This window comes from Leptodactylus fuscus, chromosome 2, assembly GCF_031893055.1.
Source record: "Leptodactylus fuscus isolate aLepFus1 chromosome 2, aLepFus1.hap2, whole genome shotgun sequence".
NCBI lineage: Eukaryota > Metazoa > Chordata > Amphibia > Anura > Leptodactylidae > Leptodactylus > Leptodactylus fuscus.
In genome coordinates, this window is record NC_134266.1 from 79,396,229 (window position 1) to 79,419,156 (window position 22,928).

Below are 22,928 nucleotides of genomic sequence, written 5' to 3' on the forward strand. Positions count from 1 at the left end.
TTTTCTTTTTATAGGGTATTTGTTTCTGATTTCAGTAGTCAGAGGCATGATTGTAGGTTTAGGGCCAAAAGATATATTGTAGGATCTCTGGAGAAGGTCTATTGGCAATGTCATTGACAAGCTAGGAGCAGTAAAGGACTGTTGAACAATGCACCAGGATGCATTGTTATCACACACACCCAAGCAGATAATTAGAGAAAATTCTAATGAATGGATTTAAAAATAGAAAGAGGCAATTGGATTGAAAGAATAAGGTCCTTCACTTCCCTCACTGACATTCAGAACAACAAAGCAGCTTGGTTTCTTGGTTTTCACCAGCTGGCCCATTGTGTATATGGTTTGTCTTCCATTTTCTTTTTTTCTGCACTGTACCCTTGATATCACTAGTTATTTCATTATACATTATTGCAACCAAAAATGCAGTTATTGTGTTTCTGGAATGAGATTGCTTTAACAGCATGCATGTTATACTCTTCATTCAGTGACAATTTCTTGGGACCATTTTGCATGTTGTTAAACTAGCACGTGAGGAATTATTGTATAATGCTTAGGACCCCTTCACACTGAGTAAACGCTCGCTCATTTTGTTCATTTTTTTACGTGTATAAAAATGCTTAAGTTGCATTTACGCAGCGTTTTTTTATGCACCGCATTTACGGCGCGTTTTTTTATACGCGTATAACAGCCAACTTCATTAAAACCAAGATCCAGCCCACTGGGCAGGCCAAAAAAGGACAGCCCATTAGATAATGAAACATCTGAGGATACCGTGGGGAGAGTTTTGTTTAAAACGTCACTAAACGTCATCACTTTGCCAGGAAAAATGGCTACAAACCAAAATACAGAGCCAAACTGGGACATACCAGCAGAAAGCCCTGACACAGCACTATTAGTGTCTGTGCTGGTAAACCAGGTTCAGCAACGCAGACTTCAACAGCAGATACGTTCACAAAGACATATTTTCAAATGTATTAATGATGTTCCTAGTGCGCTTGCAAATGAAATTTTATGGTTTTATTGCAGCAGGAAGAGCTTGACAACTCCGAGGAGGACTAACCTCAGTCCCCAAGTCCAAAACGCCGCCAATACAGTACACCCCATCAACTCTTTAAGTCCATCCTGGGGCTTTTTCACACAACTCTACCATGAGTTGAGGCTGTAAGTTTGAAATTTATTTCGGAATGTCGTTAATTCATGCCCATGTCTGTAGTTTCCAAATTGTTTAATGTAGCGTTACTGTAAATTTTGGGCCCACTCTGATAGTTTATATTGTGTGGAGGGTCCATTTGGAATATTTCACTGTGTTGGAGGTGCAAGTGGTGTGTTGGTGGTGGTACACTGTGTGCACTATTTTACTGTTTCTATTTTGTCATTTTTAAAAGGGATGCTGAAAAATTTGAGGAATATCTTCGGATGCCTCAAGCTGCATTTGATGTTTTACTGGAACACATGGCACCCCATCTCCAGCACCAAGACACCATCATGAGGAAGGCCCTCAGTCCCACGGAAAGGCTGGTCATCACGTTGCGGTATGTATTCTCATTTTTACAGTTCTTACTACAGTTTCAAATTACATATTTTTATGTCAAAACTGCTATAGGGAAAAACAAAATGGAACAAACGTGGAAAGAGGAACACATGATAAAAATGTGTCCCTGTGGTTTCCTTAGTCTGCCAAATAGTTAACAATACTTTGTTTAAAATCTTTTGTCTCTGTAGTTTACAACAGTGGCCAAAAAGTGTCTCTATATACCTAAACAATAGTGTGTATAAAATGTAGCCAGCTACTTTGCATAGTGCCGCAAATGTGTCCCTATATAGTTAACAATACTGTGTCCAATGTGTACGTATACTTTAGATACAGTTTGTCAAATGTTGTCACTACAGTTAATATTGTTTTGTGATTGTAATTTTTTTTTTCTAGATTTCTGGCAACAGGGGAGAGTTTTGCATCCCTGCACCTCCAATTCTGGGTGGGGCAATCCACAATATCAGGAGTTGTGAGGAGCACATGCCATCTGATATGGCAGCACATGCAACTCATAGCGATGCCCAGTCCGACACAGGAGATTTGGTTGCAGGCAGCAGCAGGCTTTCAGTCTGTTGCCAATTTCCTCTACTGCTATAGGTGCCATCGACGGTAAGCATATACGTGTGCAGAAGCCACCGCACTCAGGATCACTGTACTTCAACTACAAGAAGTACTTTTCAGTGGTCCTGATGGCGGTCGCTGATGCCAGATACCGTTTTCTTGCTATCGAAGTCAGTGCCTACGGTAGTAGTGGGGACTCCTATGCGCTACTGTCATCGGTTTTGGGTCGCACAGTACTGCTACATCAGGTGACTCTACCTCCACCAAGACCACTTCAGGGTACCACGCATCCAGTCCCGTTCGTCATGGTAGGGGATGAGGCATTTTCCCTCTTGGAAAACCTGCTGCGCCCATACCCACAGACGAGACTAGATGGCCAGAAGAGCGTCTTCAACATGAGGCTGAGCCGAACACAACGCTTCGTGGAGTGCGCCTTCGGGCTCAAGAGTAATAAGTGGAGGGTCTTCACCTGTACTTTGCAGTTGGCTCCCGATACAGTGGACCTGGTGATCAAAGCTGCCTGTGTGCTTCACAACTATGTTTTGGACTATGCCAGCCCTAACATTGTAGTGGAGCCACAGGCAGCTTTGGGTCACCCACTCGTACCATCTAGGCGCGCAGGTCGGCCAGCCAATGCAGCTGTACAGGTGAGAGATGCCTTCACGGCCTACTTTGTGAGTCCCAAAGGTGCCGTGCCTTGGCATTTTTCTTGCCTCAGTGATGACCAGCCTAACCCGGACTGAAGACCTTCCTCATCGCGATGTCTCTTTTTTTGGTGCTCTTTTGTTTGTTGTTTTAATTTTGGCCACAACTTGTGAAAATATGCTGGCCGCTCCATACCGTATATAATTATGCTGGACAGACCCAGCGCCTATTGTGGCCACCTAGCTCCTGAGCCTTTAAAAACCTTGTTTTCAATGAGAAAGCCAAATGACAGCTGCTTTGGCAAAACTATTGACAGATGTGTGCCAAGAATTCACATTACCTCAAAGGTATATGCAATATGTGAAACATGGATACATATATATACTGCCAGCCAGATCAATTTATGGCTAACAGAATTTTTCCACTATTTTCTTGCTTTTCTTTTGCGAATGATTTTGCTAACGTCCTTGACACAGGAAATATCATTTATAAAAGCACAATGAAAAATTTACATTCTTCTCGTGTCCGTGTGTTTTTTGCAATGTGTAAATAAAGTTTGCAATTTGTATGTACTTGCTATATTTACCAATTTAAACCTCCCATCAATCATACACATGTTTTCACCCCTGGGCTAAAAATTTCATGATGTATAATTTATTAATTGATAACTACAGACTCTTCTCTCTGTGCCAACACTTGAAGAGATGTATGGAATTATTAACAAATCACCACAATAGCTGTTTACTACAGGCACACAACAGTGTGCATAATTGCATTTTCTGGCTTTCCCATTATGTGCCCCCAACAAAAAGCTAGTGCAAGGGTTCACCTAGCTGTTTCCAGGATTAGCAGAAGCCCTCACACACTGTCAATGAACATTGATAGTGTGTGAGGGCAGTGTGTGAGGGCAATACATTGCTACAAAAATATCTTAAATACTGTCACGAAGAAGGGTGACACTCACAGAATATCAAGAAAGCACCCTTTGTTACCCAATAAAGACATATAGGCTCAAAGGCCCCGATATGTCTTCAGTATAGGGCATGGTGTTAACAATAAATTAAACTATAAAGAAAAGTTACTCCAAAACAGGACCTTTCATGGGTTTGCCAACAGGTATTTCCATACTCTGCTGGACAGTCGACAGTTTGCAAAACTGTGCGCACTGTTGCCTTTCCTGCACTATATAGAAGTGGCTGTGGGCAAAGTAAATAAAGGTTGTATTTGTCAACTGAATTTTTATTTTTTGCAAAGAAAAACAAAGACACATTTTTTGTAATAAGCTTTTTTTTACTGAAATTTTGTTTGCAAGTGAACAAAAAAAAATTAACATTTTTCTTTCATTTTAAAATCAAACCCAAAAAACACCAAACATTCCAAACCCACCCCCTCCCACCCTTCCCAAAAATTAAATAAGAAGAATAAATAAAAAAACAAAGAAAATATTCAAACCATTTCACAGGCTATTCTTCTCCTACCTTTAGATGTCTTCTCTGAGCCATCGTTCGGTAGAAATCCCGTTTTTCTTCTGTATGCAAATGAATTCTCTTGCAGCACTGGAGGAGGTTCCCAGCACTCAAACAACACTGGGGGCGGTCCCCAATTCTGCAAGAGAAATCTCCAGTGCCACCTCTATATTCGCCTGGAACAGCCTCTCCCTGCATCTTCTTCTGGCGCTGGCTTCAACCTTCTAGCCACGCACAGTCGGCTCTGCCGTTGGGCCTTGGGCAGAACCGACTGAGCATGTCTGTGGCCATTTGCTTGTGGCCACTTACCCAAGCTTACTGTGTAAGCAGCCACAAGAAAATGACCACTTACACTAGTTCACTGTGTTGATGAACCTTTGTTGATAAAACTGAGTCAGTATTGTGTTTCTTTTCCCAATTCCAGTTTACAGTTTCCCAGTATATTGCTTGGAATATTACATGATGCCGTCTAAAAGTATAATTTGTTACGCAAAAAAGACCTCACATGGCTCTATGAATGGAAAAACATGACTTTTGGCAGGCAGGGTAAAAATTTAACCACAAAAATGAAAAAATATTTGTGGTGGGAAGGGGTTAAGCATGACTTTTGTCCATCAGTGAGACTCTATAGAATAAGGTAGGGGACAGTATTTCAAAGTCAGTGATCTATCAATTGCTGCCCCAGTATAAGATGCAGTTTGTTTGGACCACTCCTTTCTCCTTTGCCATTATGACTTTGGCATTAAAGATGCAAAGTAGGCTACATTAGGGAAAGAATATTACGGGGAAATAAAACTTATCAATAGGACTTCATAAGAATATATAAATGTATTAGTATACTCTTAACAAGTAAAATAAACAGTTGCAAATACCTTTAGCTTGATTCTTGGCTCTTGTGATAAGATATTGTACCACATTGCATCATCTTATCATATTCAAGTTAAAGTTTGCTACATCTGCACATATTACGTGGTGCATTGATTATAAAGGTAGACTTAATTTGTCAGCTTTGGGTTTTACATAACACGTTCACATAATCTTCTTATTTCATAACAATTTTAATTTACAGACTGATCTGCGAGAACAAATAAAATAACGTGATACTTTGTCAAAGCAGTAACGATGTGAAATATAAATAAATCAGATTAATATTCCTGGCACTGCTGATGCTGCTCTTCTTGTTTTTGAATGTACTTTTTAAATGTCTTATTGATTATTCAATATATTGTTAAAATAGATTTCCATTACTCATATCATGTCACATTCACATTTCCATTAAACACATATATTTCAGTTGTATAGGAAGAAATTAACCTATTTCTAAGGCCGGTTGCACTTGACCATGCTGAAACCAGCCTGCCATGAGTTAAAAGCACGGGCTGCACATGGGAACACACGGATGTCCCCGTCTGTCACCCGCGCACAGACCATGCTTCCATGGCTCCTTTTGTTAGCTGAATAGGAGTCATAGAAGCACAGGCCGCAAAATAGGACAAGAAAAGGATGTGTCCTATCTGATGTGGCCCAGACTGTCGGTCCACACACGGGACCGTGAAAATCAGGGTTGTGTGTACAGGCCCATAAAAAAGAATGGGTCAGTGTGCTATCCATGAAATACACGGATATCAGACTGACCCACGCCACGGTCATCTGCAACCGACCTTATTTTGTGAAGAAAAAGCAAAAGCAGAAAAGAGTAAACCAGTGTGTGATAAGCCACATTTGGCCTGAATTTGCAAACACTTTGGATTCAAACATGTAAAAACAAGGGGAATTTTCTGAACGGTACTGCCTATAACCTAACTATTATGAAGTGAGATGGATCACATATCTGTTTGCATGTCTACCATTACAGAAAATGAAGGCTGCTCACAAGTGTCCAAGCTTTTATGCAACATATGACATTAGCACTGCAAGGTCCACTTACCACTATCTATTGGCTGAGAGGTTTTCAGTTGTGGCTACCACATCATAGAGTGTCCATGATAGATAGATAAATGGATATTTTAAAAATAATAATAATAGGTTTTGATATTTGCTTTTAATTTGTACAGAAACAAAGGTGAGATAAGTGTGTACCATTACTGATAAATATTAAAGGGGCTCTATCATTGGGAAAAGTCATTTTAAACTAATCACAAGCTTGCATGGCCTTTAGAAAGGCTAGTCCACACATACCTTTTGTACGTAAATCGCCTCAGTAGTTTTTGAATGAGCCCGTTTTTATTCTTATGCTAATTAGCCTAAGAATAAAGTTTTGTTTAAAATGACTTTTCCCAACGATAGAGCCCCATTTACATTATAACAAAAAGATTATATCCTGAATAGTTACTGATCAACAAATCTCTTTCTAGAATATTATACACCCAATGGTTCTCTACTCAATAGCATTGTGTATCAAAATGTTACTAAAAGCGGTTTCCAAGATACAAAATATATGACCTATTCAGAATATGGGATAACCATAGCTGCTTTCCTACTTTCCCATTGTTCTTCTGTGAAAACAAGACCTGACAGGTAAGCTTTATCCATTCATGTCCCAAGAGTCTAGGTGTCAGGTAAGACATTTTGGTTGGTTATTGATTGACTCAGTGGCAAACGTTGTGTTATTCCTAGAACAAACAGAACAAGATCTTCAGAAGTGAGTCAGCCATAAGAGTGATGATCTCATTTCATAGCTTGTTATTTTATCAGACTGGAACTGGTTATAAATTCCAATAGGAAAGAATGAAGAAATTTTGACATTACCTATATATAGTCTCTACTATATAGAGTACAAAGAATATGTCAGGGTCTCGGGGGTGACAGCTTGTTAGAAAAGATAATGTCTGTAAAAAAGAGTGTTATCTTGACCAGCCATAACATATACAATGCTTTATCTTAAAGGCATGTTAGTTTATTGAATAGAGAGAGACTGGACAGTAAAATAAATCCATATATTCTTTATACCAGTACTATGCTATGACAAATTGAATATTTGAAAACCTTCTACCTATTGTAGCGTTCATTGTAACTGTACAGATAAAGTACAAAATATTTCATAAGATGCTTTTACATATTTCTACTATAGTAAAATGACACTTAATAAAAAGAACGAAATGAGAGCCTAGTAGTCTAACATAAATGGTAGAACTAATGTATTAATTGGTTACTGGCTGCCATGATAACTCATCCGCTCCCCATGAAAACATTGCAGCGTATGAGTGACTTGCATGTCCAGGATCCAAACTATGGCCGCAGGATGTCCGCTATTTCTTATACCTGACACCTATTCTGGGCTACATGGACACGGCTTTGTAATAGTAAGTTATGGTTCAGCAATTACCTAATACAAAGTAGTACATAAAGGGATTGAAAAAGAAATACATAGGAAGAGCAATTACTATACTAGCCTAAACAGATTAAAAAGTATAGCTGTTAAACCAACAAATGTGAAACATACTTGGACCGTGATGTAAAGCTCCTACTTAGCTCCAGCATCAGGATAAGCCTTTGTTTCTTGGTCTGTCTCTGCTTGTGCTCACTAGTAGAGATGAGCGAACAGTGTTCTATCGAACACATGTTCGATCGGATATCAGGGTGTTCGCCATGTTCGAATCGAATCGAACACCACGTGGTAAAGTGCGCCAAAATTCGATTCCCCTCCCACCTTCCCTGGCGCCTTTTTTGCACCAATAACAGCGCAGGGGAGGTGGGACAGGAACTACGACACTGGGGGCATTGAAAAAAATTGGAAAAAGTCATTGGCTGCCGAAATCAGGTGACCTCCATTTTAGACGAATAGTGGATTTCAAATCCGGGTCATATGAGAATGTGAACTTTGTGACTATGAGACAGGGATAGCTGTACAGGCAGGGATAGCTAGGGATAACCTTTATTAAGGGGGGAATGTTATTAAAAATAACTTTTTGGGGCTCTATCGGGTGTGTAATTGTGATTTTTGTGAGATAAACTTTTCCCATAGGGATGCATTGGCCAGCGCTGATTGGCCGAATTCCGTACTCTGGCCAATCAGTGCTGGCCAATGCATTCTATTAGCTTGATGAAGCAGAGTGTGCACAAGGGTTCAAGCGCACCCTCGGCTCTGATGTAGCAGAGCCGAGGCTGCACAAGGGTTCAAGCGCACCCTCGGCTCTGATGTAGGAGAGCCGAGGGTGCACTTGAACCCTTGTGCACCCTCAGCTCTGCTACATCAGAGCCGAGGGTGCGCTTGAACCCTTGTGCACACTCTGCTTCATCAAGCTAATAGAATGCATTGGCCAGCGCTGATTGGCCAATGTATTCTATTAGCCTGATGAAGTAGAGCTGAATGTGTGTGCTAAGCACACACATTCAGCTCTACTTCATCGGGCTAATAGAATGCATTGGCCAGCGCTGATTGGCCAGAGTACGGAACTCGACCAATCAGCGCTGGCTCTGCTGGAGGAGGCGGAGTCTAAGATCGCTCCACACCAGTCTCCATTCAGGTCCGACCTTAGACTCCGCCTCCTCCGGCAGAGCCAGCGCTGATTGGCCGAAGGCTGGCCAATGCATTCCTATGCGAATGCAGAGACTTAGCAGTGCTGAGTCAGTTTTGCTCAACTACACATCTGATGCACACTCGGCACTGCTACATCAGATGTAGCAATCTGATGTAGCAGAGCCGAGGGTGCACTAGAACCCCTGTGCAAACTCAGTTCACGCTAATAGAATGCATTGGCCAGCGCTGATTGGCCAATGCATTCTATTAGCCCGATGAAGTAGAGCTGAATGTGTGTGCTAAGCACACACATTCAGCACTGCTTCATCACGCCAATACAATGCATTAGCCAGTGCTGATTGGCCAGAGTACGGAATTCGGCCAATCAGCGCTGGCTCTGCTGGAGGAGGCGGAGTCTAAGGTCGGACCTGAATGGAGACTGGTGTGGAGCGATCTTAGACTCCGCCTCCTCCAGCAGAGCCAGCGCTGATTGGTCGAGTTCCGTACTCTGGCCAATCAGCGCTGGCCAATGCATTCTATTAGCCCGATGAAGTAGAGCTGAATGTGTGTGCTTAGCACACACATTCAGCTCTACTTCATCAGGCTAATAGAATACATTGGCCAATCAGCGCTGGCCAATGCATTCTATTAGCTTGATGAAGCAGAGTGTGCACAAGGGTTCAAGCGCACCCTCGGCTCTGATGTAGCAGAGCCGAGGCTGCACAAGGGTTCAAGTGCACCCTCGGCTCTCCTACATCAGAGCCGAGGGTGCGCTTGAACCCTTGTGCAGCCTCGGCTCTGCTACATCAGAGCCGAGGGTGCGCTTGAACCCTTGTGCACACTCTGCTTCATCAAGCTAATAGAATGCATTGGCCAGCACTGATTGGCCAGAGTACGGAATTCGGCCAATCAGCGCTGGCCAATGCATTCTATTAGCCCGATGAATTAGAGCTGAATGTGTGTGCTAAGCACACACATTCAGCACTGCTTCATCACGCCAATACAATGCATTAGCCAGTGCTGATTGGCCAGAGTACGGAATTCGGCCAATCAGCGCTGGCTCTGCTGGAGGAGGCGGAGTCTAAGATCGCTCCACACCAGTCTCCATTCAGGTCCGACCTTAGACTCCGCCTCCTCCAGCAGAGCCAGCGCTGATTGGCCGAATTCCGTACTCTGGCCAATCAGCACTGGCTAATGCATTGTATTGGCTTGATGAAGCAGTGCTGAATGTGTGTGCTTAGCACACACATTCAGCTCTACTTCATCGGGCTAATAGAATGCATTGGCCAGCGCTGATTGGCCGAATTCCGTACTCTGGCCAATCAGCACTGGCTAATGCATTGTATTGGCTTGATGAAGCAGTGCTGAATGTGTGTGCTTAGCACACACATTCAGCTCTACTTCATCGGGCTAATAGAATGCATTGGCCAATCAGCGCTGGCCAATGCATTCTATTAGCGTGAACTGAGTTTGCACAGGGGTTCTAGTGCACCCTCGGCTCTGCTACATCAGATTGCTACATCTGATGTAGCAGTGCCGAGTGTGCATCAGATGTGTAGTTGAGCAAAACTGACTCAGCACTGCTAAGTCTGCATTCGCATAGGAATGCATTGGCCAGCCTTCGGCCAATCAGCGCTGGCTCTGCCGGAGGAGGCGGAGTCTAAGGTCGGACCTGAATGGAGACTGGTGTGGAGCGATCTTAGACTCCGCCTCCTCCAGCAGAGCCAGCGCTGATTGGCCGAATTCCGTACTCTGGCCAATCAGCACTGGCTAATGCATTGTATTGGCTTGATGAAGCAGTGCTGAATGTGTGTGCTTAGCACACACATTCAGCTCTACTTCATCGGGCTAATAGAATGCATTGGCCAGCGCTGATTGGCCGAATTCCGTACTCTGGCCAATCAGCACTGGCTAATGCATTGTATTGGCTTGATGAAGCAGTGCTGAATGTGTGTGCTTAGCACACACATTCAGCTCTACTTCATCGGGCTAATAGAATGCATTGGCCAATCAGCGCTGGCCAATGCATTCTATTAGCGTGAACTGAGTTTGCACAGGGGTTCTAGTGCACCCTCGGCTCTGCTACATCAGATTGCTACATCTGATGTAGCAGTGCCGAGTGTGCATCAGATGTGTAGTTGAGCAAAACTGACTCAGCACTGCTAAGTCTGCATTCGCATAGGAATGCATTGGCCAGCCTTCGGCCAATCAGCGCTGGCTCTGCCGGAGGAGGCGGAGTCTAAGGTCGGACCTGAATGGAGACTGGTGTGGAGCTATCTTAGACTCCGCCTCCTCCAGCAGAGCCAGCGCTGATTGGTCGAGTTCCGTACTCTGGCCAATCAGCACTGGCCAATGCATTTCTATGGGGAAAAGTTAGCTTGCGAAAATCGCAAACTGACAGGGATTTCCATGAAATAAAGTGACTTTTATGCCCCCAGACATGCTTCCCCTGCTGTCCCAGTGTCATTCCAGGGTGTTGGTATCATTTCCTGGGTTGTCATAGTGGACTTGGTGACCCTCCAGACACGAATTTGGGTTTCCCCCTTAACGAGTTTATGTTCCCCATAGACTATAATGGGGTTCGAAACCCATTCGAACACTCGAACAGTGAGCGGCTGTTCGAATCGAATTTCGAACCTCGAACATTTTAGTGTTCGCTCATCTCTACTCACTAGGCAAAATTACGCGCGCAAAATTACATGCGTTATACGCCTGTAATGACACATTGAAATGAATGGGATCTGTTTTGAGCGCTCACATTCTGACATGTGTATACGTGCCAGAATGCGCGCACGTTAATTCCGTGTGAACTCGCCCTAACACGTGTGAACTAGCCCTTACACTCATGCAATAAGGGGTGAAATAGGAGGGACAGTTTCCACCTCTTAGTCAACGTCATCGCCCCCTGTTGATAGAGGAGGAGGAAGAGGATCTAGGTCAGGGTCACAGCCAGGTTAGGTGGCTGACCCATTTCGGTTTCAAGAAGAAGATGATGATGATGATGACAACTTTGTTGCCAAAAAGGCAAACCATGCAGCATGTTGCAGCATGTAGGGAGAGCACTGCAACTGCCAGTCGCACGTGTACCCAAGTGGCCTCTGCCTGGTCCCAGTTCATCTCACTTAGCTAGCTTCTTAGCAACTGTGCCAGTGCCATAAGTGTCAGAAGGAGTAAAAGCAGCAGCAGCCAGGTCCAGTACAGTATCTGGAAGTTGATGAGCCAAAAATTTTCTGGGTCGTAGTGCAACCAGACCCAGGCAACAGGCAAATTAGGGCTCGATCACATCTGCGCCCGGGGTCTCTGCTTTCAGGTTTCCATTTCCTGCCCAAAAATGGGCAGGGAACGGAGACCTGCAGGCATTTTTCAAACCGCATAATGTGAATATAGGCAACTACCTCAAACATTAATGTGTAATATAACGGAAAAAACCGCAAAAGTGTATTGCAGGAAAAATATAAAACATTAAAGGTGTGTGATATAGAGCGGAAAACCGCATGAATGTGAATGCAAACAAATTACTTAAAATCTTAATATGTGTATCCTATAACAAGATAACCACATTAGTGTAAATATATGTAATATACAGAACCATAGCGGAAAACCGCAGATATAAATACAGACAAGTTACATATAACATTAATAATGTGTGATATATAGCGGAAATCCTCAAAAAATGTGAAAAAACAAATTACATAAATTATTGTGAGTGCATAGTAAATGACACAAAAAATATACAAATCCCACACCCACCAAGAATAGAGGTAGTGGCTATAAATATATATTGCAAAAAAACTGTGCATGTACGTTGATTGTAGAAAGAATCCAAAGCATTGTAGATATGATATCTTAACGCAGCATAGTAATACACCCTAAAAGACTGAAAAATAAATACGTTAATAACACAAATAGTGAAAGAATAAACACAGAATAGAGGAAAGAAAAAAAGGAAAAAATAATAATAATAACCCCCCAGAAAGAATATATATTATAAGAAAGTAAACAAATAAATAGAAAATAAAAAAAGAGAATGATGATAAAAATATAAAAGAAATAAATACCAGAGCAGCACTCAGGTGTATCTACAGGAACAGAGCAAAGCCTAGGGTCTCATTAAGGCCAACCGGGTTGAGGGTAACAAGTCTCCATATCCATTTAGTTTCCATTTGCATAAGTCTTTTTTTGAGGTTACCACCCCGAATGTTGTTGGGAATACAGTCTATGCCGCAGACTCGTAACAAAGTCGGGTTACTATTGTGAAATAAAGAAAAATGTCTAGCAATGGGTTTGGGTCTGTCTGTATTCTCATCTGTGTATGCGACAATGTCTCGTACATGTTCTCGCACACGCACTTTCAACTCACGAGTAGTTAAACCAATGTATATTTTCTTACAAGGACACATAGCGTGGTAAATCACATATCTTGTGCCACAGCTAATCCTATGTCTGATCTGGTAGGTTTTATCGCCCTTGCCATTACAAAAACTAGTAGTTCTCTCTATATTAGTACAGGCAACGCAATGGCCACATGGAAAACAGCCTGTTCTAGGAGGACCTACCCCAAAGATTCTGGATTCCCCAGGATCATAGTGACTTCGGACTAGCATGTCTTTCAAATTCTCTACGGGAAACAACACTAGGAGTAGGGGAAATATATTTTGTTAGTATTGAATCGCCTTGTAATATAGGCCAAAATTTTTTCAATATTTGAAACATCTCATCCCAACGGGAATGATATTTTGTAATAAACCGTACCGTTTGAAAACTCTGTGTTTTTTGTTTAGATGAATGAATCAATTCTGAGCGTGGAGTACTTTTGGCCCTGGAATAGGCCCTTTTTATGGAGCGTTGACTGTACCCGCGGTCAGTAAATCGCTGTTTAAGATCATGTGAGAATTTTTCAAAGCCTGAATCAGTGGAGCAAATCCGCCGCATCCGCAAAAATTGTCCCACCGGTATGGCTTTAATGACCTGTGGAGGATGGGATGAAGAAGCCATAAGGAAAGAGTTAACCGCAGTTTCCCTCCTATGGATCTCAGTTTGCAAATTGTGTGCAGTATCCCTATAGAGACTGACATCCAAAAATTCTATTTTAGAATCATCACAATGATATGTTAGATGGATATTTAAATCATTAATATTCAATCTAGTGATGAAAGCTTCAAAGTCATCCCTACTTCCCCCCCAGACGATCAGGATATCGTCAATGTACCGCATCCAAGAATGGACGCAGCACATTGACGAGTCCCGATCGTCCGGGAGGAGGTCCCTCTCCCACAGCCCCAGGAACAAATTAGCACTGTTTGTGCTATTACCTGCTATTATCACAGTGTTGGTTTAAAAAAAAAAAAAAAAAGATTTAAACATTCTTCATCTTTTCAAGTGGCTAAATTTAAAATGTGTTTCGTACCAAACATTTTTGTCCCAAAACAAACAGCCGCTGAACCCGAAACGAATCTTCAGAGGTTCACCCATTTCTAGTGACAAATGACAATTGAAAGCAAATGAACATATTTTCATTTATTTATTAATTTGAAAAAAAAAAAACCTTTGAATTCTCCTCTGGTTTGAGCTGAATTATCAAAAGCTTATAGTAAGTGTTAATTTTTTTCTATTCCTATTAGGTGAAATAGTGCTAACAAAATGCATTATCATAGCAAAGAATTCAATAATAACTCATGATGAAGCTGGCTATAATAATATCCTTTCTTCAGGGCAAATTCATTGATTTTTCCAAGCAATAATATCATTTTTGATGTACAAACAAAATGAGAGTGAACTTCACAATTTGCAAGGCCTCTTCAGATAATTGGGCTTGTTTGTCCGTATTGATTGTAAAGATAAATTGATGCACAAGTGAAATCACTAACACTGTACAGTATATGTAAATGGGATAAATTGGATTTGTTGTGTCTTTTGGTAAATAGATGGATCAAAAGCATTAGCTGTACAAACTGATGATTATTCAAATTGTAAAATATCCCGTATGTTTTATCCTACAGCAGACTTTAACCCCTTAATGACCAGGTCTGAAAAGGCCTTGAAGGGGTTGGCCACTTTCAGACCAATATTCTGCACAACTTATTATTTGTATATGAAATAAAAAGTTGTGCAATTTTCCCATATACATGTTGTATCATGGACATGTGCTGAACACACAGGTGCACAGCTCGTATAGTCACAGCACAGTGATCAGATATCTTCACCTGTGTGTACATCACATGACCATGGATCGTAAATCACATGACCATGGTCAGTCTTTTATCCATCAGAAGTAACAAAATGAATAATGAATGATAAAGAATGAATAAGCAGAGATCTAGAAAACCGTGATGAATCGATAGAGAAAGTATACTAGAAAATTGTATATCTTTTTATTATACAAACAATAACATTTGTCTATCAATATTCGTCTGAAAGTGGCCAACGCCTTTAACAACTAGAAGTATTTTTGTGCTTTTGCATATTTTTCGGACTATAGGCTGTGCCCTTGGTTAATATAGGGAAAATATTTTATGCTATTTAAATGTCTCTGGCGGGTAAAGGAAGTAGAGGGGATATTGTCCTTTACTTGCTATTGTATTCTAGATACTATGGTAGATTTAATTGTATTTTAAGGTAGAAAAAGGGGGTTATTAACTAAAAGTTTTGCAGTTCTCAATACATGGTGAAAAAATAACAATTGCTTCTTTATCCTCTCCTGCCCAGTAACGCTTTGATAGGTCAATGTCAGTAAGGGAAGAAGTGCGGTAAGGAGGTCTTTTCAGTTGACAGTTTTTTTTTTTGCTTTTTTTTTACTTGCAATTACTTTTTTACTTGCAAACTAAAGCATTCAAATGAGTTCCCTATTGTAGTTCAGATAGAATTAATATATTATATGTATTTATAATATTGTATGTACTGTACATGTCTCAGATGAATGGGATGGTTATAGCAATGGGGGGCTTTTTATTTTTTTTTATTATTTTTTTCAAACATGTGCTTTTGTTACGTAATATGTTCCCCACGAGATCATAAAACACCATAGGAGCTCCGGTTACATGTTCATTCCCCACAATGCAGTATGTAAGGGAAGAGACAGAAGTGGTAATAGGCTTCCATCTTCCCCAAATGGTCTATGGCTGTCTCTGCATAGGATATCAATTTTAGAAACCTGGAAAAACCCTTAAAACAACTCAGCACCATAATATAGCAGCATTAAGTATTATGTAATAGTATGGCACAGACAGTTAATGAGTTGATGGTACATCCAAATACTTTGGCTACAGCTCATCAATGAAAACCAAACAAGTCTTCTCACAGAATTCCCGGGGAGGGAGGATCAACAATCAACTTTTTTGCTTAGCTTTATAGACATTGAACTCTTCCTCACTATGATCAGTAAGGTAATTCTGGTTATGTTGGGTTCTAGGGTCCTAATGCCTCCAATGATCATACAGTAGCATGCAAAAGTTTGGACACCCCTGGTCAAAATGACTGTTATTGCAAACAATTAAGCAAGTGGAAGATGAAATAATCTTTAAAAGGAATAAAGATAAAGAGTAAACAATATTGTCTTTGATTTTATGCAACATCAGTGTATTATTATATTTGAGTACAATTTTAGAGTGAAAAAGGGAAAGGAGTATCTTGCAAAAGTTTGGGAACCCTTGTAGAATTGTGTGCTCAGTAGGGTTGAGCCGATCTTGACTTTTCAGGATCGATTTTAAAATCCGATTTCCGATCATTTTTCATTTGAACCCGATCTCGATCCCAATTCTGATCCCAATGCAAGTCAATGGGATTTTTTTTATTAACCGGAGATCGGATTTTAAAAGCAATCCTATTCACTATACAGCATGGAATCTAACAATTGAACGCTTGTTAGAATTTTTAGAATCCACGCTGTGTAGTGAATCACTAAGTAGCCAGAGGATTTTTTTTAATCCTCTGGCTACTTAGTCCCCCCTGGTGTCCACTTACCTACAGAGATGGCTGCTCCGGTGCCCGGCTTCTTCGGCTCACTGCCGCTCCACACTGCTGTTCTCGCCTCGCTGCCCCCTGCCTCCCAGATTAGGAGAGTGTGGGTGGGTTAGGAGAGTGTGGGCGGGTACTGGGAGGGGAGATGTCACGTCTCCCCGCCCTGTACCTGCCCACACTCTCCTAAGCCACAAGCTCTGCCTTCCTAGCTCTTTAAACACTAAACTGGGAGGTGGGGCAGTGACGCAAGAAGACTGCAGTATGGAGCGGCAAAGAAGAACACCGGAGCAGCCATCCCTGGAGGTAAGTAGCTACCGTGTTTCCCTTAAAATAGGACAGTGTCTTATATTAAATTGTCGCCCTAAATATAGGACCTGTCTTATTTTCGGGGGATGTCTTATTACAACCGGCAGTCATGCCAGCACTTCCTTAGTGGGGCGTCAGCATGACTGCCGGTTGTAGGTAGTGTAGTGTAGGGGAGGGGGAGAAGGTATCATACTTACCTATCCCATCTTCCTAGCAGCGCTGGTGCTGCTGTTCATCCCGGCAGTGGTGGGCAGGGCTTAGCGATGCTTCGGGGGTGGGGCTTAGCGGTGCTTTCATGGGCGGGGCTTAGCGATTCCCACTTCACTGACACAGCAGCCATGCTCTGTGCTCCGTGTGCACAGGAAAGCCGGCTGCTGCCTCTTCTGTATGCCGGCTGCTGCCTCTGGGATGAGCTGGGAGAGCTCATCCTACAGCAGCATGGACAGCAAAGGCAGCAGCCGGCTTTGCTGTGCACACGGAGCACAGAGCACGGCTGCTGTGTCAGTGAAGTGGGAATCGCTAAGCCCCGCCCATGAAAGCTCTTCTAAGCCCCACCTCCGAATTCCCGCTAAGACCCGCCCACCACTGCCAGGCATGCCTTATTTTTTGGGGGTGCCTTATATTAGGCAATTCAACAGAAACCCCCGCATGCCTTACTTTCTGGGGTGTCCTACTTTCGGGGAAACACGGTATTAGATATGTTAGTTTAGTGTCCCATTAGAATGAATGGAGGCAGCCGGTGCACAGGGGGTTAAGGCTGTGTGCCGGCTGCTTCCATTCATTCCTATGGAACCGCAGTGGAGCCTTCACAGTGACTATACACTCCGCTCAGAATGAGTGGAGTGTATACTCAGTGTGAAGGCTAAGCAAAGCATTGTGGGAAATAGTACCGAACTTGATCCCACCTAAAAAGATTGTGTTCGGAATTCTGATATTCTCGATCGACGATCGGAATCCAATCTTTTCCGAACACGATCGCTCAACCCTAGTGCTCAGATAACTTTGACCAAGGTCTCAGATCTTATTTAACCAGTTAAGGTTATGGCTTGTTCACTATTATCTTTAGGAAAGACCAAATGATGAAAATTTTACAGCTTTATAAATTACCAGCCTCCTCTAATCTTGTGCAAAAATCAGCAGCTATGGGTGTTCTAAGCAGCTGCCTAGCACTCAGAAAATGAAAATGGTGGAGGCCACAAAGCAGGAGAAGGCTATAAGAAGATAGCAAAGTGTTTCCAAGTTGCCCTTTCCTCAGTTCGCAATGTAATTAAAAAATTACATTTACCAGGAACAGTGGAGGTCATGAGAAGGTCTGGAAGACCAACAAAGATTTCAGAGACAGCTTCTCATAGGATTGCCAGAGTTGCAAATCAGAACCCCGGCATGACTGCAGAAGACCTTCAGGAACATTTAGTAGACTCTGGAGTTGTGGTACATTGTTCTACAGTTCAGTTATACTGACACATATATGGCCTTCATGGAAGAGTCATCAAAAGAAAACCTGTTCTGCATCCTCACCATAAAATTCAGCGCCAGAAGTTTGCAAAAGAACTTCTAAACAAGCCTGATGCATTTTGGAAACAAGTCCTGTGGATCGATGAGGTTAAAATAGAATTCTTTGGCCACAATGATCAAAGGTATGTTTCGACAAAATGGCACTGAATTTCTGGAAAACAACAACTCTCCAACTATTAAGCATGGCGGTGGATCAATCGTGCTTTGGGATTTTGTTGCAGCCAATGGCATAAGGAACATTTCATGGGTAGAGGGAAGAATGGATTCAATGAACTTTCAGCAAATTCTTGAAGCAAACATAACACCATCTGTAAAAAAGCTGAAAACAGGAGGAGGATGATTATGGCTTCTACAAATGGATAGTGATCCTAAAAACACATCAAAATCCACCATAGACTACCTACAAAGTTGAAGGTTTTACCATACTCAAAGTCCCCTGATCTGAACATTATTGAAAATATGTGGCTAGACCTAAAAAGAGCAAAGCATGCAAGACAGCCCAGAATCTCACAGAACTAGAAGGCTTTTCCAAGTAAGAATGGATGAAAATCCGTCAAACAAGAATTTAAAGACTCTTGTCTGGCTACAAAAAGTGTTTACAAGCTGAGATACTTGCCAAAGGTGGTGCTACTAGGTACTAACCATGCAGGGTGCCCAAATTTTTGTATCAGGCCATTTTCATCTCTTGTTATTTTGAAAATGTAACATATTAAAAAATACACTGGGAATGTGTAATCTGTAATGCTATGCCCTTTTGAAGATCATTTTATCTTCAACTTGCTTAACTGTTCACAATAACAGTCATTTTGACCAGGGGGTGTCCAAACTTTTGCATGTCACTGTACATGTATTAGCTTTCCCGTGGATAGATGATAATTCTCTTTTGTGGGAAAATTCTATTTATTTACATTGATAGGAAATAAAAAAGAAACTTAGAAACGTGTAGGCAAAAGAGCAACAATAAATTAACTAGATACACTTCGCTGTATATTTCAATGCACAGAGATCAATTAGGACAAAGTGAATGATTTTGCATTTAGCATTCTAGTCTGTTTTCTTCTGTTTTAATGGGCCTCTGTTGTGTGAATATTGACTGTGTTAGCTATGGAATACAATAAACAGCTTACTTTCTTTAGGATCTTTTATTAGCTTAAGAAAATTGTGTGTACCTATTATATAGTCAACATATCTAACCATGTTTAATAGCTGTTCATTGTTTGATATGTACTGCTTTAAAGCAGTTTTTGAAACTGCTGCATTGGTGGAAACATAATACACATGAATATAGTATTATAGAGTACCTTATGTTGGAGATTGCATATGTACTATATGTGTCATCCTTTATGTTTATAATTACATAGTATGGTTGAAACTGCATATTGTACTCTATATACATGAAGAGGATGTGAGTTAAAGGAGTAAAGTCAGATGGAAGGCGTTAAAATTTAGAATTTTATTTCTCCTAACAGTGAAAATTTACAGTAATTCCTGAACCAAAATGAAATTTATAGCACATTGGGTCATGTATATATTTATACACAGTGTCTGGAAAGTAAGAACACAAAATGTAAGGGTGGACTTTAGCTGGTATATGAAGCTTTTTTTTATTAATGAACATTTGACTGGAAATGCACCGCAGGTAGACCGAGATGTTGGTTTCCTATCTCTTACTGCGCCATGTGAAAGGAGAAATTAAGAAGAAAAAGCGCTTTAATAGGAAATCAGTTTAGTCACAGTTACTTATTGCAAGAATTGTTCGAAGTACTGGCCGACTGTCTCGATGCAGATGGGAGATGGATTGACGCACCCTTTCACAGATTCGTGGCATGGTCCTCATCGCAACCAACACAACCTGGATGCGATTCACAAGCTCTTCACCGGTTGGCACAGGCCTTGCGTACACAACGGACTTGACATGTCCCCACAAGAAAAAATCCTCTTAGTTTCTCATTTCACATGGCGCAGCGAGGGATAGGAAACTGACATCTCGGTCTATCTGCAGTGCCACAACGGTGCATTTCCGGTCACATGTTCATTAATAAAAAAACGCTTCATATATCAGCTAAAGTCCATCCTTTCATTTTGTGTACTTACTTTCCAGACACACTGTATAGATTATAACCTGAATTTTATTAGCTAAGGTGTAACATCTCTGCCTGTTCAGGTCACTGCGCCACCCTCTGCTCGCATGTGGCAGTGCAGGAGGCATGTGCAATTTAGTTCTTTGCTTAAAGTTTTTGGTTGCACTGTGTGAACATGGCTCTAGTTCCTTAATTGAATTTGCACCACACCCGTCTGCCTCTGTCCATGAAGTAGTTAAATTTGGTCTTGCCCTGTGATTGACAGCCTGCCTTCCTGTCAGGTCCAGGGCGGGTTCATCCTCCCCTATTTAGTCTTGTCTCACATTCACACTGGTGCCTGTTATTGCCTCGTGCTTGCTGGCATTTTCTCTTGCTGTTCTGTTACTTGTATTCTTAATCCTGACCTTGGCTTTTCCTATTGACTATTCTTTTGGACTTCGATTTGGCACTGCATTACTCGACTGTTAACGAGCCCTGGCTAGCTGACCTCCCTTTGTTGTTGTTTGTCTTGTCTGCATTTTGTGTGTCACATAAACAACCATATACTGAATGCTGCATGCACCTCTATGGGAATGGGGTAGGAAAACTCTCCCTGGCGCTACTGGCTGATTAGGCCCTGCCTGCGGGTGTTGGTCAGCTGTCCCCAAGCTAAACTTGGCCCCGACAACTTCTGGCTCTCTAAACACGAAGACCTAACAGACAGGTGGGGTGAGAGCTGAAAGAGGCTAGGGACTGGGATACTAAAGATGGTCACCCCTAATGAAAGAATAGGTGCAGCTGCCAACGGTAACAAATAGGATGGGGCGTGCTGAAAAACAAACAACAATGGCTGTGCTGTCTTTCCCCCCTGGAAAAAAAAAACCAAAACCAAAACAAAAACCTTCTAATGCAGCAAGCAAATGTGACTTGTCAGAGAAATTAACTTTAACATAACTTAATGTACGTGGACTGGACCCTTTTTTTTTTTTTTTCCCAAAAGTACTTCATGTTCTGTGAGAGAGATATACAAAGTCTCTGCAAGGTCAAATCTAGACAATACAAGAAGAGCCAGTATTATCTTATCATGCTGCAGCTCACATAGCTGCCTATCCCACTCATAGCTGCGGCTGGGTATCCCCCCCTGTATCTCATAGCTGTGTCTTGTGTAGGACTACAGACCTCAGCAATCTCTCTTAAAGAAACAGAAACACACTTGTACAATCTCATAATATCAATACAATAAGGTTAGGTACATATTCAGAACATATATATATATATATATATATATATATATATATATATATATATATCAGCAGAGAAAGCAGAAACATTAACTGAGGGATCAAATCAATCTCCTGGTCACACAACAAAATCATACACACAGAACATTACACAACAGGTATGGGAGTGATTTCTAATTCTCTTAGTATAGACACAAAGGAATTTTCCTCTCTCTTTTTCCTTTTTCCTAAAACCAAAACATCATTACAAAGATAATCTGTGCTACGTCTTTTTATCAATCAACATACATATACACGTTTTCAAATTCGGACACCTTACTGAGTTTCTAAGTTTCAATAACGGTTTTCCTACAATGGGGGACAATCCTGGTTTCAATCAGCTTATATCAACCTATGTTCACTTTCTTGCGCAATCTCTTCACTTGCTGGAGCAATCTTTCCACTTGCTTCACCCTAAAATCTGATACCCATCCTATTACGTGCATATTATCACATCACTTTATGTTTCAACATTCTAAGTTCCATCTTTTTGACATCCTGAACTCAGGCAACATACTTAAACCTCCTGTTTCATACCACTTTCTGGCATCTCTTCATTACATCAACATTTTTCAACCATTCATTTCATGATTCACATAATCTAACACATTGTGACCACTCATTGACTAAAATACATGTTTAACACAATTTCACACTATATTCCGGATTATTGGATGGACGTCTCAAAATTCCAGATTATCAGAATTTTCCTAAAAATTTACTTTTAAAATCAAAATGTTGCTAACAACACAGTCCTAACAAGAAAAACCTTCTACCGTACCCCTCTTATTGCACTATATGTTTTTTCCAACTATCTTAACTAACTAAGGGGTCGGGTATGGCTTTAAAGAAGGCAACACCAAATGCTTTACTAAGACAATTCTATGTTGGATCAGTGACTACATAAGAGGAGAACGGAAGCTAGTGTGATATTGTGCACACTTCTGTATGATACAAATTATAAAGATTAATATACAAAGATTAAAATACGGCACAGACCAGATGAGTTACCTTCCCTCATAACCATGATCTGAGTCAGCTCAGGAAAAGGATTCTGGTCTCTTATGGTAAATTTTTAGACAAGAAGAAGATACATTAGAATAATTAGCATAACATAACGGGATATAAAATTCCAACATAAGTTTCAAC